The sequence below is a fragment of the Arachis ipaensis genome, chromosome B8 (genome assembly GCF_059453495.1).
Source record: "Arachis ipaensis isolate K30076 ecotype BB chromosome B8, ASM5945349v1, whole genome shotgun sequence".
NCBI lineage: Eukaryota > Viridiplantae > Streptophyta > Magnoliopsida > Fabales > Fabaceae > Arachis > Arachis ipaensis.
Window position 1 is genome coordinate 12,031,493 of NC_142443.1, and position 18,450 is coordinate 12,049,942.

At 37.8% G+C, this 18,450-nt stretch overlaps 1 long non-coding RNA gene across 1 annotated transcript; it reads right to left on the reverse strand.

The window, feature by feature from the left end:
• Positions 1-13,258: 13,258 nt before the first annotated feature.
• LOC107611860 (uncharacterized) lies at positions 13,259-14,693 on the reverse strand. Its single transcript, XR_015896136.1, has 4 exons — positions 14,574-14,693; positions 14,279-14,499; positions 13,566-13,661; positions 13,259-13,421 (listed from the first exon to the last, which is right to left on the reverse strand). It is a non-coding gene; the product is annotated as an uncharacterized LOC107611860 (long non-coding RNA).
• Positions 14,694-18,450: the final 3,757 nt, after the last annotated feature.

Genomic DNA, 18,450 nt, shown 5'->3' on the forward strand with positions numbered 1-18,450 from the left:
TTAGTCATAGTCTAGTTTCATTATGCTTTAGCTTAGTTTCTAGAGAGAGAAGCTCTCACTTCTCTCTAGAATTAGGATTAGGATTAGGTTTAGTTCTTAGATCTAAGTTTTAATTCATATTTTCTTCTACTTTGTTTGTAGATCTACTTTTGCTAATCCTAATTTCTTTTAGTGTAATTTGAAGTAATTCATTTAGATCTTGTTTCCGTTGATTGTTGTTATTAATTTCTTACATTCAATTGTTGTTAGCTTTTACTCTTGTCACAAATTTACTATGCCTTGCTTTTATGCCTTCCAAGTATAGTTGGATCTCTTTTAATTCTTGCATTTTGTGATGTTTACTTTTCTTGCACTCTAGGTGTTTGTTAAAATGCTTCCTCTAGTTTTTGAGTAGTTTTCTTTGCTCTTGGCCTAGGCTAAGGAAATTGAGTGACCTTGAGTCATTGGGTCTCATTGAATTGGTAATTTGAGAACCCTGTGTGATCAATTTGAAGCTCATTGATGCTAACCCACTACTAAGCTAATTAGTAGATAGGTTAGGACTTATGGGTGGATGTGATCAAGCCTATTTGACGTACTTCAAGCCTAGGAGTAGATATTACGTACTTAAGGCTTTGGAAGTAGACTTAATGGGTTGGCCTCTCATAATTATCAATATTTGGTATGTAGACAAGGATGGTGATCTCAATTACCTATGTCTAGCCAAGAGTTCTTACTATTTCTTTTATTAGTTTTTGTTGTTTTACTTTCTTGTCATTTATGTTTTCTTGTCAAATATCAAATCAACCCCCCCTTTTTGCATTTTCATAGCCAATAATTAAACACTTCATTGCAACTCTTCGTGAGACGACCCGGAGTCCAAATACTCCGGTAAATTTTCATTTGGGGTTTGTTAATTGTGACAAAACCAAAATTTTTGATGTGGGAATTTTTTGTTGGTTTGGAACTATGCTTACAACGAAGTTATTCCTTCTATAAGAAGAAATTCTAGAACATCAAGCGAAAACTCGTTCATCAAAATGGCGCCGTTGCCGGGGAGTTGCAATGGTGTTATGTTATTGGTTATTGTATATATTGTGAATAGCTTTATTTTTGGTCTGTTTGTTGATTTTTGCTAGTTGTAGGACTTAGTTTTCTTTATTTCTTGTTAGCTTTTGTTTTTATTTTCTCTTTCACTATGAATTCTCACTTTGGCTTTGAGTGTGATTACAACTATGTTGTAGGAAATGAGAACTTCAATGAAGATGTGCATCAAGGATGGGATGACCAAAGGTGGGAGGAGCCATATGCATATGATCAATCCTCATGGCAACAACCTCCACCAACGCACTATGAAGAAGAGCCATTCTATGATGCATACCAATCCAATGGTTATGGTGAATCCCCTTGTGACTTCCAAGAACCACCACCATACACCTATGAGCCATATCCCCAACATAACCATCAACCATACTCACAAGCCACCTTTCACCAACCATCTTCATATGACTCTAATCCATACCCACCACACCAACAATCATATGAGCCACGCATAGAGCCACCACCATTCCAACATCAACATTTTCAAGATGAACCACCTCCAATGTATGAAAATTTCCAACCACAAGATGAATACCACTTTCCACCACAACCTCCCATGGAAGAATACTCATGTCCTTCAATCCAAGAGTTATATGATCCTACTCATGATATCCAAGAAGAACAAGAGTCAAGGGATCGTTTCAAGGAGACATTGGATCAATTTCAAGCAACCATGGAGTGTTTTGTACAACAAGTGGAAAGAATGGGGAATATTGAACTGCCACAACCCTACCAAGAAGAACCACCTCCCGACTATAATACCTTTCCCTCAAACAATGAACCCTCTCTTCCACCATCACCCCCCGATGAAGCCTTCATGCTAGAATTGAGAGATCTTGAATCTCATCTCTTAAGGCGACACGAGGAGGATAAAAAGAAATTTGAGGAGTTAAGAGCAAAAACGGCTATCATGGTAGAAGCCATTAGCAACATAGTCTCATCCCGCCTAAGCCTATGTGATCAAGGCACTTCTATTGTGGAATGTGGAGGAGCAACCAAGGAGCTTAGCGAGGGAGTGAACTTGAAGCTCAAGGTGAAGAAGAGGAGTTAAAGCAAGACATGCAACGAGAGGAGGAGGTAGGGATTATTGAACAAGAGGAAGAAGTGGTTGAAGACTTAGGAGATTCGGAACCTCCTTGGGAACATAGAGTTGAAGAAAACCCCTCCAAGATGATTGAAATTGATGCTAGGGAGGAAAGTGCACACCTTCCAAGGCATATTCCATATGAAGTCTTGGATGGGATAGACCAAGCATTGAGTTTCCTTGGTGATGGAGATCAAGCACCAAGTCTTAGTGGTGAAGAATCCTTTGAACATGAAGAACTTTCCCCCATTGGATTTGATAGCAATATGGAGGTAAATCTCTCTCGTCCTCCCATTTGTGATTTGAGTAAGGGAAAAGGTTTAGATAAAATTGTTGAACAAAGGATTGAAATTAAGAGATCTTGTGAAGAGGTGGAAGTTCTTAGAAAAAGGAGGATGGGAATTGAATATGTTTTGTCAAGACCTTTGGAATCACCTTTGCCTAGGTTACCATCTACACCTTCATTTGAGTGGTTGAAACTCATTTCTATCAGCTTTATTATCCCACTTGAATATGGTTTGCTTGAAACGGATGGCCAACTTAGGATGCTTTGTGGGATGAAGCGTAAAAGAAAGATGTTTCGTGGTTGGCGTTGCAAATCACGGCTCATTATGGTTGATACATCAAACATGAGATATAAAGGTTGGAGTAGTGCTCACCTAGATGGGTCTAGGAGGATAGTTTGGTGCCTTCATGAGAATTCATCTCTCTTGCCACCCGGAGGAAATCACCATGATCAACTCAAGGACGGGTGTGAAAACAAAGTGTGGGATCCCGGATCGCACAAGGAAAACCAACTTTGGGAGCCTATGGTTTGTGAAGAACTCCATCAAAGCTTGGAGTTATTAACTTTGAATGATGAAGCACAATGGAAGTCCAAGCATTGGTGGATGTTCAAGGATGGATTCAAGCACAAGCCACCTTAATGAAGAGCTCCCCATAAGTCCAACTTAAGGACAATAAACAAAAGTGCTAGGTGGGAGACAATCCACCATGGTAACATCTTTCCCTTTTCCTCCTTGTAAATATTGGTAATTTAGATTTAATTTCATGTTTTGAATTGATTTGTTAAGTTTGTTTGGGAGTCTAGTAGGTTAAATAAGGTTTATTGATGTTTTGGTAGTCGTTTGGAGGTTTGGAATGCTTGGTTTGGTGCAAAAACATAGAAAACAATTTTTGAAAAACAGAGCACCAACCCGTGCGTGCGCGCACCTGGCGCGTACGCGCGCCTCAAGCATTTTCGACCATCCACGCGGATGCGCCATGTACGCGTACGCGTGGATTGAGTTTTCCCACCCCTCCATACATTTTTCCGAGAGTTGTGCCTGGAGTGTGCCAACTTTGTGCCCAAAGGTACGCGCACGCGCAGCTTGCGCGGACGCGCCACTCTCGAAATAACCCACCGTCGCGCATGCGTGCCGCACGCGTCGCGTCGCTTCCATTTCATCCATCCACGCTTACGCGCACATGACGCGCACGCGTGGATTGCCCTGTTTCACTCACCTTCTTTTCTTCTCATCTTTCCATTTCTTTCCTTTCTCTCTCTTCTCCTCTTTTCTTTCCACCCTTCAAACATCATCCAACACTACCAAACATCATGTAACACCATTTATTTTAGTTAGTTAGTTAGTTTAATTTTTGTTTTCCATTATAAGTGTTGGATTACTAATCTTGTTTACCATTTACTGCTGCTTATTACTAATGAGATGTTAGTTTAACATCATCGTTGTTATCATCATTGTTGGATTCCTTTGTTGAGGTTGTAATTTATTACTTGGTTTTGAATTTTTATGTTGAACATTTGTGAGCACCAAGTGAATGTTACATTGCCTTTAAGCTTCTTAACTCTTTTGAATTGCATGTTTTGGCCACCATGCATTCATCATCCATCGTTAGGCAATTATATATTATCATTGCATTTTTTTAGGTGATGCTTGTTTATAATTCACCCTTATTCACATCACTTATTTCATGCATTGAGATTGTAAAATTGTGAAATTGGATCGAAAGCTTACCTAGTGACGTATTTTTGAGCTTTTTAAGCTTTGTGGACCATGCTTGCTATGTGATTGATTTTCACTTCTATCTTCTTTTTCCTAAGCTCCATAGCATCCATGTGTTTCACCTCTATGTCACTTAGGTGTTACAACAACTTCAATATGTGTCATTGTTTGATGTGTGAGCTCTCTATACCAATTTGTTCATAAAATTTACTTACATATCAATTAATGTCCATGCATTATCCAATTTCACAATTGCTTGATTTTTGCTTGAATGCTTTTATGCTTCTTCACTACTCGTTTGGTTGCCCTTACCCTACAAGTCTTTTGAAGTATCTCAAGCACACTAGAATGAGTGAAGTGTATGCTTTCTTTTGTGTAAATGTGACATAGCTTTTTTATACTAGTGTGTGTGTGTGTTCTAAACCGCACGCAATTTTAGAACCCACACACCTATTTTTCATCAATGTCACACCAATTCACCCACTCCATTCTAGTGATTTACCTCATTCCAACAATTCACGCTTCCTTGCTTTTGTATTTTCTCATCTTACGGTGTTTATTTTATTTTTCATGATCGATGCACCATAAGCAAAAATAGAAGTGGGAGAAGAACATGCAGCACCGGTTGACCTACCAACTGAAGGTAGCAACTAGGGAAGTCGCCGAACCCCTGTTCATCTTTGGATGCACCGAGGACGGTATAAACTTTTAAGTGTGGGGAGGTCGTCCGACCGCTCGGCATTTCTGGGTGACAAGTTTCTAATCCCAACACTTTTGCATTTCATTTTAGGAATCTTAGTCGCATTTTCTTATTTTGCATATGTATATATTAAGCTTAGTCAAAATCATGATACTTTTCAAGGATTTTATCTATAGGGCACCCCACCCCAATCGATTGATTGAAAAAAAAAATTTTTTAGAACTTGCTTGAATTATATACTTTGTGAATCATGTCTTGAGCTAAGAACACAAGCATGTGAGATTTGAGCCTTAATTGTGTGGTTACATCATATAGAACCACTTATTTTCATTCTTGTGTGCATTATTCTCTTCCTATGATTGTAATCTTTGATTTGTTTAATTCTATATGTCCAATATTTTGTGTATACATGCATTTATATGATTGAGGCCATTATTCAAATAGCTCACTTACCCAAATAAGCCTACCTTTTATCTTCTATTGATAACCAATTTGAGCCTATGCTTAACCCATTTGTTCTTAATTGTAGCACATTACAAGCCTAAGTGAAAAACAATAAATGTCCCTTGTTTGGATCTTTGACTAGCTTAGGCTAGTGAGAGTGTTTATCATTTGATTTTGGGAGAATTGGGAACATTGGGTAGAGATAAAAGTGTATTTTTGTATTTGTGTTGAGAATCTTGGGAATTGGGAACATACTCATGTATTAATCATGTGTAAACCATATGCATTGATGTTCTTGTATATATTTTAGTTTGAAAAGAAAAATAAAAATGAGAAAAAAAATATATATATATATAAAGAAAAAAAGAAAATATATAGAAAAGAAAGAAGAAAGAAAAAGAAAAGCAATAAAAAGGGAACAAAAATGTCCCAAAGTCAAGGTTCAATAAAAGTCAATGCATGTGTGTGGTAATCAAAAGAGAATGCATGAGTGTGTGTGAAAAGTGAAGAATGGGTAGTTAGGTTTGTTTAGAATTGTATAGGTTGTCATAGGATAGGTGGGAAGTTTAAGTTAATCAAAGATTCAAATTTCAAGCCCACTTGACCATATGCATCCTACCTTGACCCTAACCCCATTACAACCTATGGAAAAGCCCTCATGATATTTGTATGCATGCATGAAATAATTGTTGATTGTTAGATGAAAAATAAATCTTGCAAAGCATGATTAGAGGAGAATTGAGTGAATCAACCCCATACACTTGAGTGACTAGAGCGAATACACATCCGGTGAGGGTTCGATTGCTCAATTACATGTTTCCACTCATGATCATCTCTTTTCTTGCAAGTTTGTAAAATCTTTTTAATAATTCAATTCAATTATGGGTTGAGTGATTGCTATTGCCTTAGCCCTTGTGTTTGTATATGTATTCTTGGAAATTGATTTATTTTGACTAAGTGGGTGCATTCATGTAGTTAGATTGCATATAGATAGGTTGCATGTAGTTAGTTTGCATTGAATAAATGTTGATGTCCCTTTGCTTCTTTCTTGATTTTAGCATGAGGACATGCTTAGTTTAAGTGTGGGGAGATTTGATAAACCCCGATTTCGTGATTTATCTTGTGCTTATTTTGGGGGATTTTATCACCTTTTCTCACATTTATTCAATAAAAATAGCATGGTTTTGTAATTCTCCCTTGAATTGTGCCTAAATGCGAAAACATGCTTTTTAGGCCCTAAAATTGGTAATTTTAATTCACTTTAATTCCATTCGATGCCTTGATGTATTTGTTAAGTGATTTCAGGTTCATAGGGCAAGTATCGGATGAAAAAAAAAAGTGAGGAGAAAAGCATGCAAAGTGGGAGAACTCATGAAGAAATGAAGGAACCGTAAAGCTATCAAGCCTGACCTCTTCGCACTCAATCGACCATAACTTGAGCTACAGAGGTCCAAATGAGGCGGTTTCAGTTGCGTTAGAAAGCTAACATCCGGGGCTTCAAAATGATATAAAATTTGCCATATGTTACTTCGCGCTAAGGGGCGCACGCGCACTTTGCGCGCGCGCACCGATTCTGCCATGGCCCACTAAAGTGAATTCGCTCCCAGCGAATTCTGAAGTACTTTGGGCCCAACCCAACTCATTTCTGATGCTATTTCAGCCAAGGATTGAAGGAGAGTCAACACACTTAGTCATAGTATAGTTTTATTATGCTTTAGCTTAGTTTCTAGAGAGAGAAGCTCTCACTTCTCTCTAGAATTAGGATTAGGATTAGGTTTAGTTCTTAGATCTAAGTTTTAATTCTTATTTTCTTCTACTTTGTTTGTAGATCTACTTTTGCTCATCCTAATTTCTTTTAGTGTAATTTGAAGTAATTCATTTAGATCTTGTTTCCGTTGATTGTTGTTATTGATTTCTTACATTCAATTGTTGTTAGCTTTTACTCTTGTCACAAATTTACTATGGCTTGCTTTTATGCCTTCCAAGTATAGTAGGATCTCTTTTAATTCTTGCATTTTGTGATGTTTAATTTTCTTGCACTCTAGGTGTTTGTTAAAATGCTTCCTCTAGTTTTTGAGTAGTTTTCTTTGCTCTTGGCCTAGGCTAAGGAAATTGAGTGACCTTGAGTCATTGGGTCTCATTGAATTGGTGATTTGAGAACCCTGTGTGATCAATTTGAAGCTCATTGACGCTAACCCACTACTAAGCTAATTAGTAGATAGGTTAGGACTTATGGGTGGATGTGATCAAGCCTATTTGACGTACTTCAAGCCTAGGAGTAGATCTTACGTACTTAAGGCTTTGGAAGTAGACTTAATGGGTTGGCCTCTCATAATTATCAATATTTGGTATGTAGACAAGGATGGTGATCTCAATTACCTATGTCTAGCCAAGAGTTCTTACTATTTCTTTTATTAGTTTTTGTTGTTTTACTTTCTTGTCATTTATGTTTTCTTGTCAAATATCAAATCAACCCCCCCCCCCTTTTTGCATTTTCATAGCCAATAATTAAACACTTCATTGCAACTCTTCGTGAGAGGACCCGGAGTCCAAATACTCCGATAAATTTTCATTTGGGGTTTGTTAATTGTGACAAAACCAAAATTTTTGATGTGGGAATTTTTTGTTGGTTTGGAACTATGCTTACAACGAAGTTATTCCTTCTATAAGAAGAAATTCTAGACCATCACTCGCGCATTCTCCAACTCCTCCGTCAGGCGCACCACCTCCCGATAAGATGTCACATAACTGTCCTTATGCCTCAATGCCGTGTCCTCGGCCAACCGCACAGAAGCTGCCAGAGCAAGGGAACTCGCCTTTTTGTTCTCCAGATCCTTCTCCAACCTGGCTACCTTTACCTCAAGCTCTTCCTTCAGGCCTTTCATTCGGTCGAACTCCTGTTTAGCCTCCTCCATTAACTCCTTGGTAGCATGGAGAGGAAGATTCCAAGTAGTTCGGTACAGGGCAGCCCCCATATATGCCATTTTAACACTATTTCGGGTCATAAAATCCAGATGGCGAAGGATTGACACATCATCCATGGGGAGGGTACCGTAGGAACCGATTTATTGATCTACGAATTCGATTGCATTAAAATCAGGGGCGTCAAGGTTAAAGGCCTCAATTGTTTTCTGTTTCTTGTTGGGAGGAGCACCAGAAGCAATGGCAGAAGTCTGTGGAGGATCAGTCAGGTGAACTCGAGGAGTGGGGATCACCTTCCTCGGCCCAGGAAAACTTGGCACGGGCGGCTTCATAAGAACTTGAGAAGATCCCTCTCCGGCCGCCTTGGCCGAGATGTTTTGAGCAGCAGCAGCCTTCTTCGCCTTCTTGTAGGCCTTCATGGAATCATTATTTTTCGACATCTCTGAAAATACATAACCAACCATAAATGACGAGTTACAACATAGGAAAAGCTCAGAAATAAGTATAAAAACAAGTCATATAGTACCCAAAGCAGTTCGAACCAAAGATGGATCACTCAAGAATCTTTTTGTATCCATATGGGGTGGTTCCCCCCACAAATCTTCAAGAACAACTACAAAAGCCCGTTCAACCTCACTAAGCATCTCCCATGTATAACGTGGCATTCTCACATTCTTTTGCCATTCTAGAGGAAAAGCAGGCTCGTCATTCTCATCAAGAAAAAAAGGGGCGGACCCCCTCAACAGCACGGACTCGGAAAAAATAATTCTTAAAATCTTTAAAGGACTCATCATACATGGCAAAAACTTTATGCCCTTGGGCCGATCTGAAAGAAACCCAGGAAGCTTTCTTTTTGGAAGAACCTCCGGGCTTCGCCGAGACAAAAAGATAGAGGAAAAGAGTTTCAGAAGGTGTTACGCCTAACACTTGGCAAAGCAGTTGAAATATTTTGATAAAACCCCAGGAATTCAGATGAAGCTGGGATGGAGCAATATTATATGACCACAACAAGTCGGTCTCGAAAGTAGTAAAAGGAAAAGTAACGTCCAACTGGCTGAAGAAATATTCATAGACGTAGAAGAAGGGACATTCCCCCTCGACGAAAGTAGGAAAACAAGCCCTCTCATCAGAGTCAGGAGTTACAAGCTCATAATCCCTCTCCTGAGTACTGCTACCACAAATTCTATGATGTTTCCTCAGCTCTACACAAAATTCAGCATCCACGACAGAGACACACATTAAGACAAAGGAGTCCAGCCAATCGGACATCCCCTCGGGAACTTTGGAAGACACCTCTACAATGTTATTGCGAGAAGACATGACGCCGACTAATCCTACAAATAAGAAAAGAAGATTGGATTACTAAAAATATCTCGGACAAGGGGCAAAATAACTCGACTAAAATGACACAGGCGAACAAGCAGAAAAGGAAAACCCCAAAACTCAAACCAAAGTCCTGGGGCATCCTTTGGAGGCAGAAACAAAGCAAAGTTTCAAGAAATTCCTACAGCCTACATCCCAGCATTCATCAAAAAAGAAAAGAAAGGTTTCAAATGAAACAAAGAAAGTAAAAATACAAAAGTCATCCAAGCCACTATCTTTCTACAGTATATCAGCAAAAAGCATCACCAACAATCAGACAGGCCAAGCGGAAATCGTCAAAGACACAAACCTTTTTTCAGAATCAAACAAAATCATCATTCCAAAACCATCATCAGAAGCACAAACAGAAATGACGGCAACATGAAAAAAACCCTAAAAAGCATCGAGCAGCAGGGAAGGCGAAAAAACTCACACAAACGGTGAAGAAATTCCAGAACACACAACGATCAGGCACAGCAAAAGGCAGAAAGATCCAAACTTTCTCCAAGCAAAATCAAAAATTTCTCAAAACAGACACAAAAAGTGACGTAGAAAGAGAAAGGAAGAAGAACCAAACCTGGGAAAATGGGAGAAAGCCGCAAAGGAAAGCAGAAAAGCAAAAGCGACAGGCGAAAGAGCCACCCTTCGAACTCTAAGCAAGAAACAGAAAGCGAGAGAGTAAAGGGAGAAGTTACGAAGAAGAGCGGAGAAGAGAAACCATTTTTGATTGTGAAATTCAAAATAAAAAGCTAAGGGAAAACGGGGCAATTAATACCAATTAATGAAGGTATTAAACCCTCGCACGTTCCCAAGAACAAGGCACTGGTATAAAAGCGTGCACTTTTAGAGGAAAACGTTCTACATTCAAAAGATTCTACAAAAGGAAGAAATCGACAAAATGCTTGAACTCGGTTTCACTAAAGAAGGACTGAAGTCAAAGGACTCAACCTCAAAAAAGAAGACCGAGCTCAAGCAGGGGCACTGTTCATACCCTGGGTCGAGCTATCCGACCCGGGATGATTGGCGACAAAGCGACCGACCTCTTCAGGTCAGACTATCCAACCTCTTCTTCTAAAGAGCTCGGCCAATCGACAAGAAAGCCCAATAAAGGGCCCAAATAGAGGAACACGACCCAAATCCACAGGCATTCCGAGCCTACAGAGATAAGGGCGGTTCCCTTGAAGATAAGCTGACCTCACCCAAAGATAAGATAAGATAACTAACTTATCTTATCTAAAAAGGTCACTCCACACCATTATAAATACACTGGAGCACCCAGGTATAACTCATACTCTGATTCTACAATAGAACCTGCTTAATACCCGTGCTAACTTAAGTATCGGAGTCTCTTGCAGGTACCCCCCACCCTCCGGTGACCAAGGATCAGAAGTGAAGCCAGCCCAACAAGTCGGACACAACAGCTCCGGCCGCCACCAGCCAGCCGGACACGTCATCTCCGACCAGCACAGAAGATCTCATCCGAGATCGGCCTACAGTTTCAGGTAACCCTCGAAACACTATCCTTTTTTCTAAAATTTCAAATTTTTACCAACAATTATTATTATTGTACATAATATAAATATACTAAAATTAATTACTATAAAATAAAATATTTTATTAAATTCAAAATATTTATACAAAAATTTCTCTTAAAAATTAATAAAACATAATACAAATTTAAATAACACAAATACTACAAGAAAAAAAAGGATTTAAGAGTAAATCTACATTATATACACAAATTGCTGAGGCATGTAGGAATTGAAAGTCTTAGCCACAATTTCTTCAGCCTTCTGAAGGGCTCTTTTCATTCCCTTTGCAGGGTTTGTCAGAACCAACTCAGCCCCGAAAGCCAACAGAGTGATTCTTCTTTCGAGACTCATTGAAGCAGGCATTGTAATTTTGACCTTGTAACCCTTGGCTACGGCCATGAAAGCTAATCCGATGCCAGTATTTCTACCTGTTGGTTCAATCAGAACACTCTTCAGCAAAATATGACAAGAATCACATGCAGATAAGAAACAAATCAGATCATACATCTAAATAACTAATACTATCTTCCATCAATCCACATCCTAGCTAGTTCTGCATCTCAGTTTTAACAGAAAGTAATAAACAGTAACACCATTCAATCAAAGCTAAAATCACTTCCAAGCCTGAACAAATATCTTTATGTTATGAAAGCTTTTCACAAAACATGTATTTGAATTTGGGCTTACGTATATAGTTTGTTCCGTCATGATAACTGTATACGTCTATACGTCAGAATTAAAGTGATGGCAGTGGAAAAAAGAAAGTAATAAAATAATGCTCAGGAAAACTTTAGCAATCCCTTTTCGCTGCCTGACCCTTATTCATTGCATTCCCTGTAGCCAGATAAACCTATACAAGTTAGCTATAAGAACTTGCTTTTTACAACCTAAAATTGTTGAAAAATGAGTGTATATTATTATAAAAACTATGCAGATTAAAATATATGTGTAAATAAAGGACTACTTAACGTTTGAAAACTTTAATTTATACATATAAAAAATTTAAAGAATCCTAGAAAATATATAAAGCATACAACTAATAATATATGCCTTCATTACCATTATTATTGGACCAAGTGAAGCTTGAGGGACGATATCAGCTTGTGAGAAAGCTGGAATTTGAAGAAAGGGATGTCACATCCTTAACTCCTACGACAAATGGTAAGAGATTAGACCATCTCTTCTCTGCGGAGAAAAAAGAGGTTTTAATGACCTTGTTTCAACATGTCAATACGCATGTTTCAAAGCAGTAAAATGAAAAGCACTTGTTTTTCTTTTAATAGCAAGTGCTCAAATTCCAGAATAAATTGAATAAAAAGAGAACAAATTTACAAATACGAATTCCATCCCCAATCTTTCCCAGCCGATGATGAGTACCCTACTCTGTTCAGGAGTTAACAATTAATCAATCATGCACTTCTACTCCAATAAAAAAATGAAAGGCAAATAGATGCTTATTATGTAAACAGTGTATAGATTATTAGATCCCCCCATATCCCCCAAAAACAACTCCTTAGTTCGTCTTGATCATTTTCATATTGATCCAAATGACATGGCAAAGTAGGCAAATATGTTGTCTCCTCTCTTTTTTTCTTCACCCCTTTGTACACAGACAAGGCAGCCTATCCTTATCCAGCAAAAATTAACTTCCCCCATATGGGTTTCTTTTTGAAACCAAAAACCTAATGCTTGAAATTTAAAAGATAAATACTGAGAGAAAAGGTCAACTATAATAAGACAAGAGGGGAAGGTACCTATGGAACCAAGGGCAATGCCAATGATGAGCAAGGCAACAGTGAAATAAGGGACTCTGGTGCATGCTATAATAAACTATTTTAATGATTAAATTTTCAATTTAAGGATAAAAAAGAAAAAGAGGAAAAGGAATATCCTCCAATAATTAAATGAAGCAACAATATCAAGATTTGACAATAGTAGAGTAGATTCAATGAGCTCCACAGCACGTGATTTTGTAGTCTCAATCTGGTAATATACCACAGCATATCAATAGCAAATCAATTAAGAGGGAAACAAATTGTTATGATTAAAAAAATTATGAACTTAAAACATACCAATTACCAAAGAAGAAGTTTGTCTCCTCCAAGAAAGGCTCTTGGTTTCCATATCCATTGCAAAATCATTTACACTATTGACAATACCATTCACTGCAGCTAAGTCCTGCTTGGCATATCGGTAATCTTGTGTCACAAGTCAGTGCGTCGTACAAATTCCTCTGTGAGACGTTGTTGCCTCTGAAGAATCACATTAGTTCCAGGCGTATCAACAATTGTCATCTGTTTTCAAAAAGAATGTAAAAGAATTACTCAGAGCATATACAATTGCATAGAATATATTATGTAAGTCTATAATATAAAAATTGTGATATTCGTACAGGACAAGGAAGAAACAAAACAGAATCAAGAAATTAACCGACTTACTTCTTTCTCATTAGTAGTTGGAACAACTCCCTCTTTCAGGTATCTTTCCCCAAGAAGTGCATTAATCACCGTTGATTTACCGGAGTTGAATTCACCCTGAAATATATGAGAGAAAAGGTACAATACCATGGCAAATAACTAATAGCATTCTGTAGGATTTGATTTCTATGTCTATCTGAAAAATCCATATAAAAGCTAGAAGAAACACGTCACTCAGCTAACCAAAAGCATTTTGCATTGTTCTATTTATAGTCAAAGCTCCAAATCAAATGAAGCAAAGCAAACGTGTTTGAAGTCTGCATTACTATTTTATTTCAAGTTTTGTTCATTTTAACTTCAATTACATAATAAACTAGTTAGCTATAGTAATAATAAACTTTCCTATTCAATTCAATCCTATATGCTACCTTTATATCTCTTACCTATTATTAGGATAAGAAACAATGATTTGCTTTTAAGAATTAAAATAAAAGTACAAAAGAATTATTACACACAACAGCAGAGGATTAATTGAACATATAAATTAGGAATATATGTAACACCTTATTCTTTCTCGTAATAAGCTTTTACATTTTCATGACTCAAACTATATTGCAAGACAAATATTATGTTTACAAGCAAATGAATAAGAATTTCATGATTACACAAACCCTACAATTGAAACTTGACATACACTAAGATAGAGACTCAAAGGAATAAGCATAAAGGTTTACCTTGATTTCCTTAGATGGATGAAGCATTTCGTCGAACAGGTCGGATGCTTAAAGACACAAATGCAAAAGTTCAACCAAAATTGTTTCACTTAGCTGCTCTGTTCGTGATGGAGAAATAGAAGAGCAGAGGAGCAACGAGCAACGAGCAACAAGTTTGGCCACCAAAGAGGAATAGAGGAGCAGCAACAGCCATCGGCTATGGTGACAACAACAACAAAATCCTGCTGAATTTCAGAATTAGAAAAAATATAAAATAAAAAACAAAAAATCGAAAACATAAAGGGAGAAGATCTACCGGCGGTGACGATCTTGTGCGTCTACGCGTAAGACCGGCGACAGTGTGGTGTTACAGCAACAGCGTTGTTCGCGAAGAGGCGGTTTCTCTCGATCTCAGAGGTTTGGGCATCGCTACAAGATCTAAACATCAGCTATGTCTTCTCTTCTGAACCTTTGTTTCTGAAAATTCAAAACTAGGTAAACACTAATTTCTGAACTTGCAGTTATAAAATTACGAAAGAATTAAGCTAGGTTGGAAGAGAAAAGGATTCAGATTTCAATCGAAATTAGCACAAGCTTGTTTGAGAAAAGGATTCAGATCACGATTCAGACTGAGATGAAAAGTGGGAAGAAATTCGAGCGATGAAGATGGAATGAACGGTGCGTGGTTCTCAGAGTCCAGAGAAAATGAGGCACTGGGAGATTAGTTTGAGTGAGGGAAAGCAGTGAGGTGCTAAGAGCTGGGAGATGTTTCAGAGTTTCAGGTTCAGCTGTTTTTGTTATTTTAAAATTTTAGTATATTTTTAGTGGCAATAGTTTAAATGCCATTATAAGTTATAATATTAATAGTAAATATATTATTGTCGGTAAAAAAATTGTTTTTAAAAAAAAAGAAATTGTGGTAATAATACTATTGCCACTAAAAGTTTATCGCTAAAAATCATTTTTTTTTATAGTGTTATGATATGAAGAGAGGAAAGGAAATCAATATTAAATCTAATTATTATAATTGTTGTGTCACATACATGCCATAACATCATATGTATATATATAAAAAGTGTTAGTAACAATTAGTTGCTTTCTATGAAACATCAATAACAAACTATATAACTAACATACTAATAGAATAAGTTAACTGGCTTTACTAACTTATATCACTATTCAACTTATATACTTGAATGATTTAAACTTAGAATAAATTACTATTTGTATCCATAAAAATTTAACACGCTGACAAATATACCCATAAAAAAACGAAAATAATTTTGTACCCACAAAAAATAGATTTTTACAGAAAAATCTATCCAAACCCTAAAAAATTATTTAAAATTTCTAAACTGCCCTCTATTCCTCCACATCATCCCCCACAAGGCCACAACAGGCTCAACCTTGAATCCGTTGACTTGTCGATTCGACCCACCGTTTTTCCTTCTCGACATTTCTGCCTCTTCTTCAACAGCCTCTTTCTCCTCTCACGGTCAACATCAACAACCCCATCTTTATTAAGGTTTTTTGAATCTTCCAAATTTCTCAAATTTTTCATCATTTCTCACTTCTCATTGGCGCTACTCACGAAGGGCGTAACTTTCCTCCGATCCCATCTCTATAGGCGGTGGAAGCACTGGTTCGTCTGAGATGAAAACACTATCGTCGTGGTAGCCGTTGTCGTTACCATTTTCTACTACATGCACCGGTTCGAAGGGAGACTGGGAGTAGCTTGGATCCAGATCGTTGAACTCGAAGATGTCCAGTGAAGCAGACGGAGAAGTGTGGTCAACGACGGGGACATTGCCGCCGGAAAAGCTGGAGTAGCCACCGTATCTGGGGAAGTTGTCTTCGTCGGCGTGGTTTTGGTGGTGATCGGAGTCGACGCTGAAGGTATCAAAAGCAGACATGGTTCTGTCTCTATGCTGTTTTTGTTCTCTCTCTCTTCTGTACAAAGATGGGTGTTTCGTTTGCTTAGCTTAATTGAATAATTGTTTTCAGAGAAAGAGAGAGATGCTATTAAAAATTAGAACGTTTATTTGACAAATAAATATTACCAACAGCGTTCATATTTGCGTTTTTCAATCACGGGTCCTTTTCTCCTTCACTTTGATTTTTGTGTTACTGATTTGTGGGGTGCCTATTTTTTTTAAAGTTTGAATTTTTTTTTCATAATTGATGAAGAGGATAATGAGTCTGGGGAGGAGATAGATGAAGACGAGGGGGACGATAATGATGTTGTTGAGGTGCATGAGATTGAAGACAACGATGATGAAGATGGGATTGAGTAAAATGGCGGCAGAAGTGGTGGTGGTGATGATGTTGATGGTTATGGTGGTAGCAAGAGATGAGAGCGGTGCTAGGGACGTAGGGTTTGGAATTGGGGAAGAGAAGATGGAAAATAAAATTAGAAATTAAAATTAGATTATATTTAAAGGGCAAATTGGGAATTTTAAATAATTTTTTAAGGTTTGGATATATTTGTCTGTAAAAATCTATCTTTTATGGGTACAAAGTTACTTTCGTTTTTTTGTGGGTACATTTATCAGCGTTTGTTTGCTACGGTACGATGATAAATTCATACGTACCGATACGTTTAAAATATAGACAAATAACAATAAGACATGTGGAATTTATTTTCCACATCAGCATTTAGTTTTTTCTTTTTTAAATATATAGTATATCACCACTTTTACTAAAACACCCTTTTAATTAAATAAAAATAAAAAACATTTATTTATTTAATTTTATAAAAAAAACTTAAACATCATTCCTTTATTTGATTAGACAAAAAATACCCTTTTAAATTAATCAAATTTTAGAATTCAATTAATCCTAATTTTATAGTTTCTAATAATTAAAACAACAAAACAAAAACATATTAAAAAAACAAAAAATCAAAATTGTTCTTCATCTATCTTAAACATATTAAAAAAAAACAAAAAACCAAAATTGTTCTTCATCTAGGTTCAGAAACCCTCTCATTCATGCCTCTTGAAGGTTTCATGTTTTTTCATCTTCTTCTCTCCTCTTCCTATCCTCTCTCTCTGTCTCTCTCCGCTCCTCGATTTCTCTCATCTGTCTCTGCGTCGCACGCAAGACGCCATCGTTTTGCTGGGATAACCTAGTCAATTACCCAACCCAGCAACCTTAGCTCCACACAACGGCTAAACGCGAACCCATCTCTCCCATCACCCTCGAGCTCCTCCTTCCTCTCTCCGTCATCGATCTCACTCCCTCACCTCCGTCCATCTCCCACCGCCGTCGCCGAAACGAGCTTCGAAGCCACCGTCATTATCGTGCAGCTTTGTTCCACCATCATGCAGCTACTGTTTCAGCTTTGAAAGCACCATCACGCAGCTCGATTCCATCGTCGCCGGGCTCGCCTCCTTTTTCCGTCGAGCAGCTCTGTTCCATCATCGCCGACGCTATCTCTGTTCCACCTGTCATTCCTTCGATCGTGCCCTTGTCCCCCTCTTGCTCAGGATCTGCTCTGCTCTGTTCTAGGGCTTCTAGCTTTTAGGTAATTCTTTTATAAAATAATTGTTGTTAGTTAATTTGTGAACTTGTTATGGGTTGAATAATTGTTGAATAAGTGTTAATTAATCTGTCAATCTTACTGTTTTTAGTGTGAATTACTCCATTGTTAATGATTCTGATAATTCATCGAAGAAGGCTGTGTTTGATGAGGATGAGGAAGATAAATACAAGGAAAGGAATCCGAGAAATAGTTTGAAGAGAAAAGAGAGTAGTGGTGGAGGAAACTCAACCTTGGAAGAATTGATAAGGGAAGAGGAGAAGAAAAAGGAGAAAATCAACAGGAGGCTATTGATTGCGTGAGGAAATCATTGTTAAGGTTATGAGCAAGGCCTTGGCAGAGAAGGGGTATGGAGTATTTCTTTAACAATGGAGTAATATGGAGAGATATGGAGAGATAAAAGACGTATTTTTGGATGGTACGCCTTGCTGGCAACCTGGCATGTGACCTGGAGGTCACAGGAGTTGCGGAATTAGCCTTTTGAACAAACAAGGTGGGGCTGGCATCTGGGTCAAAAGTTTCCCTGTACCCTGTGCATGATGGCTAACGGGGACTTCATATCTCCAGGTTGCATTTATTGTACCCCACTCCCACGGTAGCCCGGTTATCAAAATTTTAGCTGTTGTCTTGTGCCTCTGGAATTGTGCTCTTT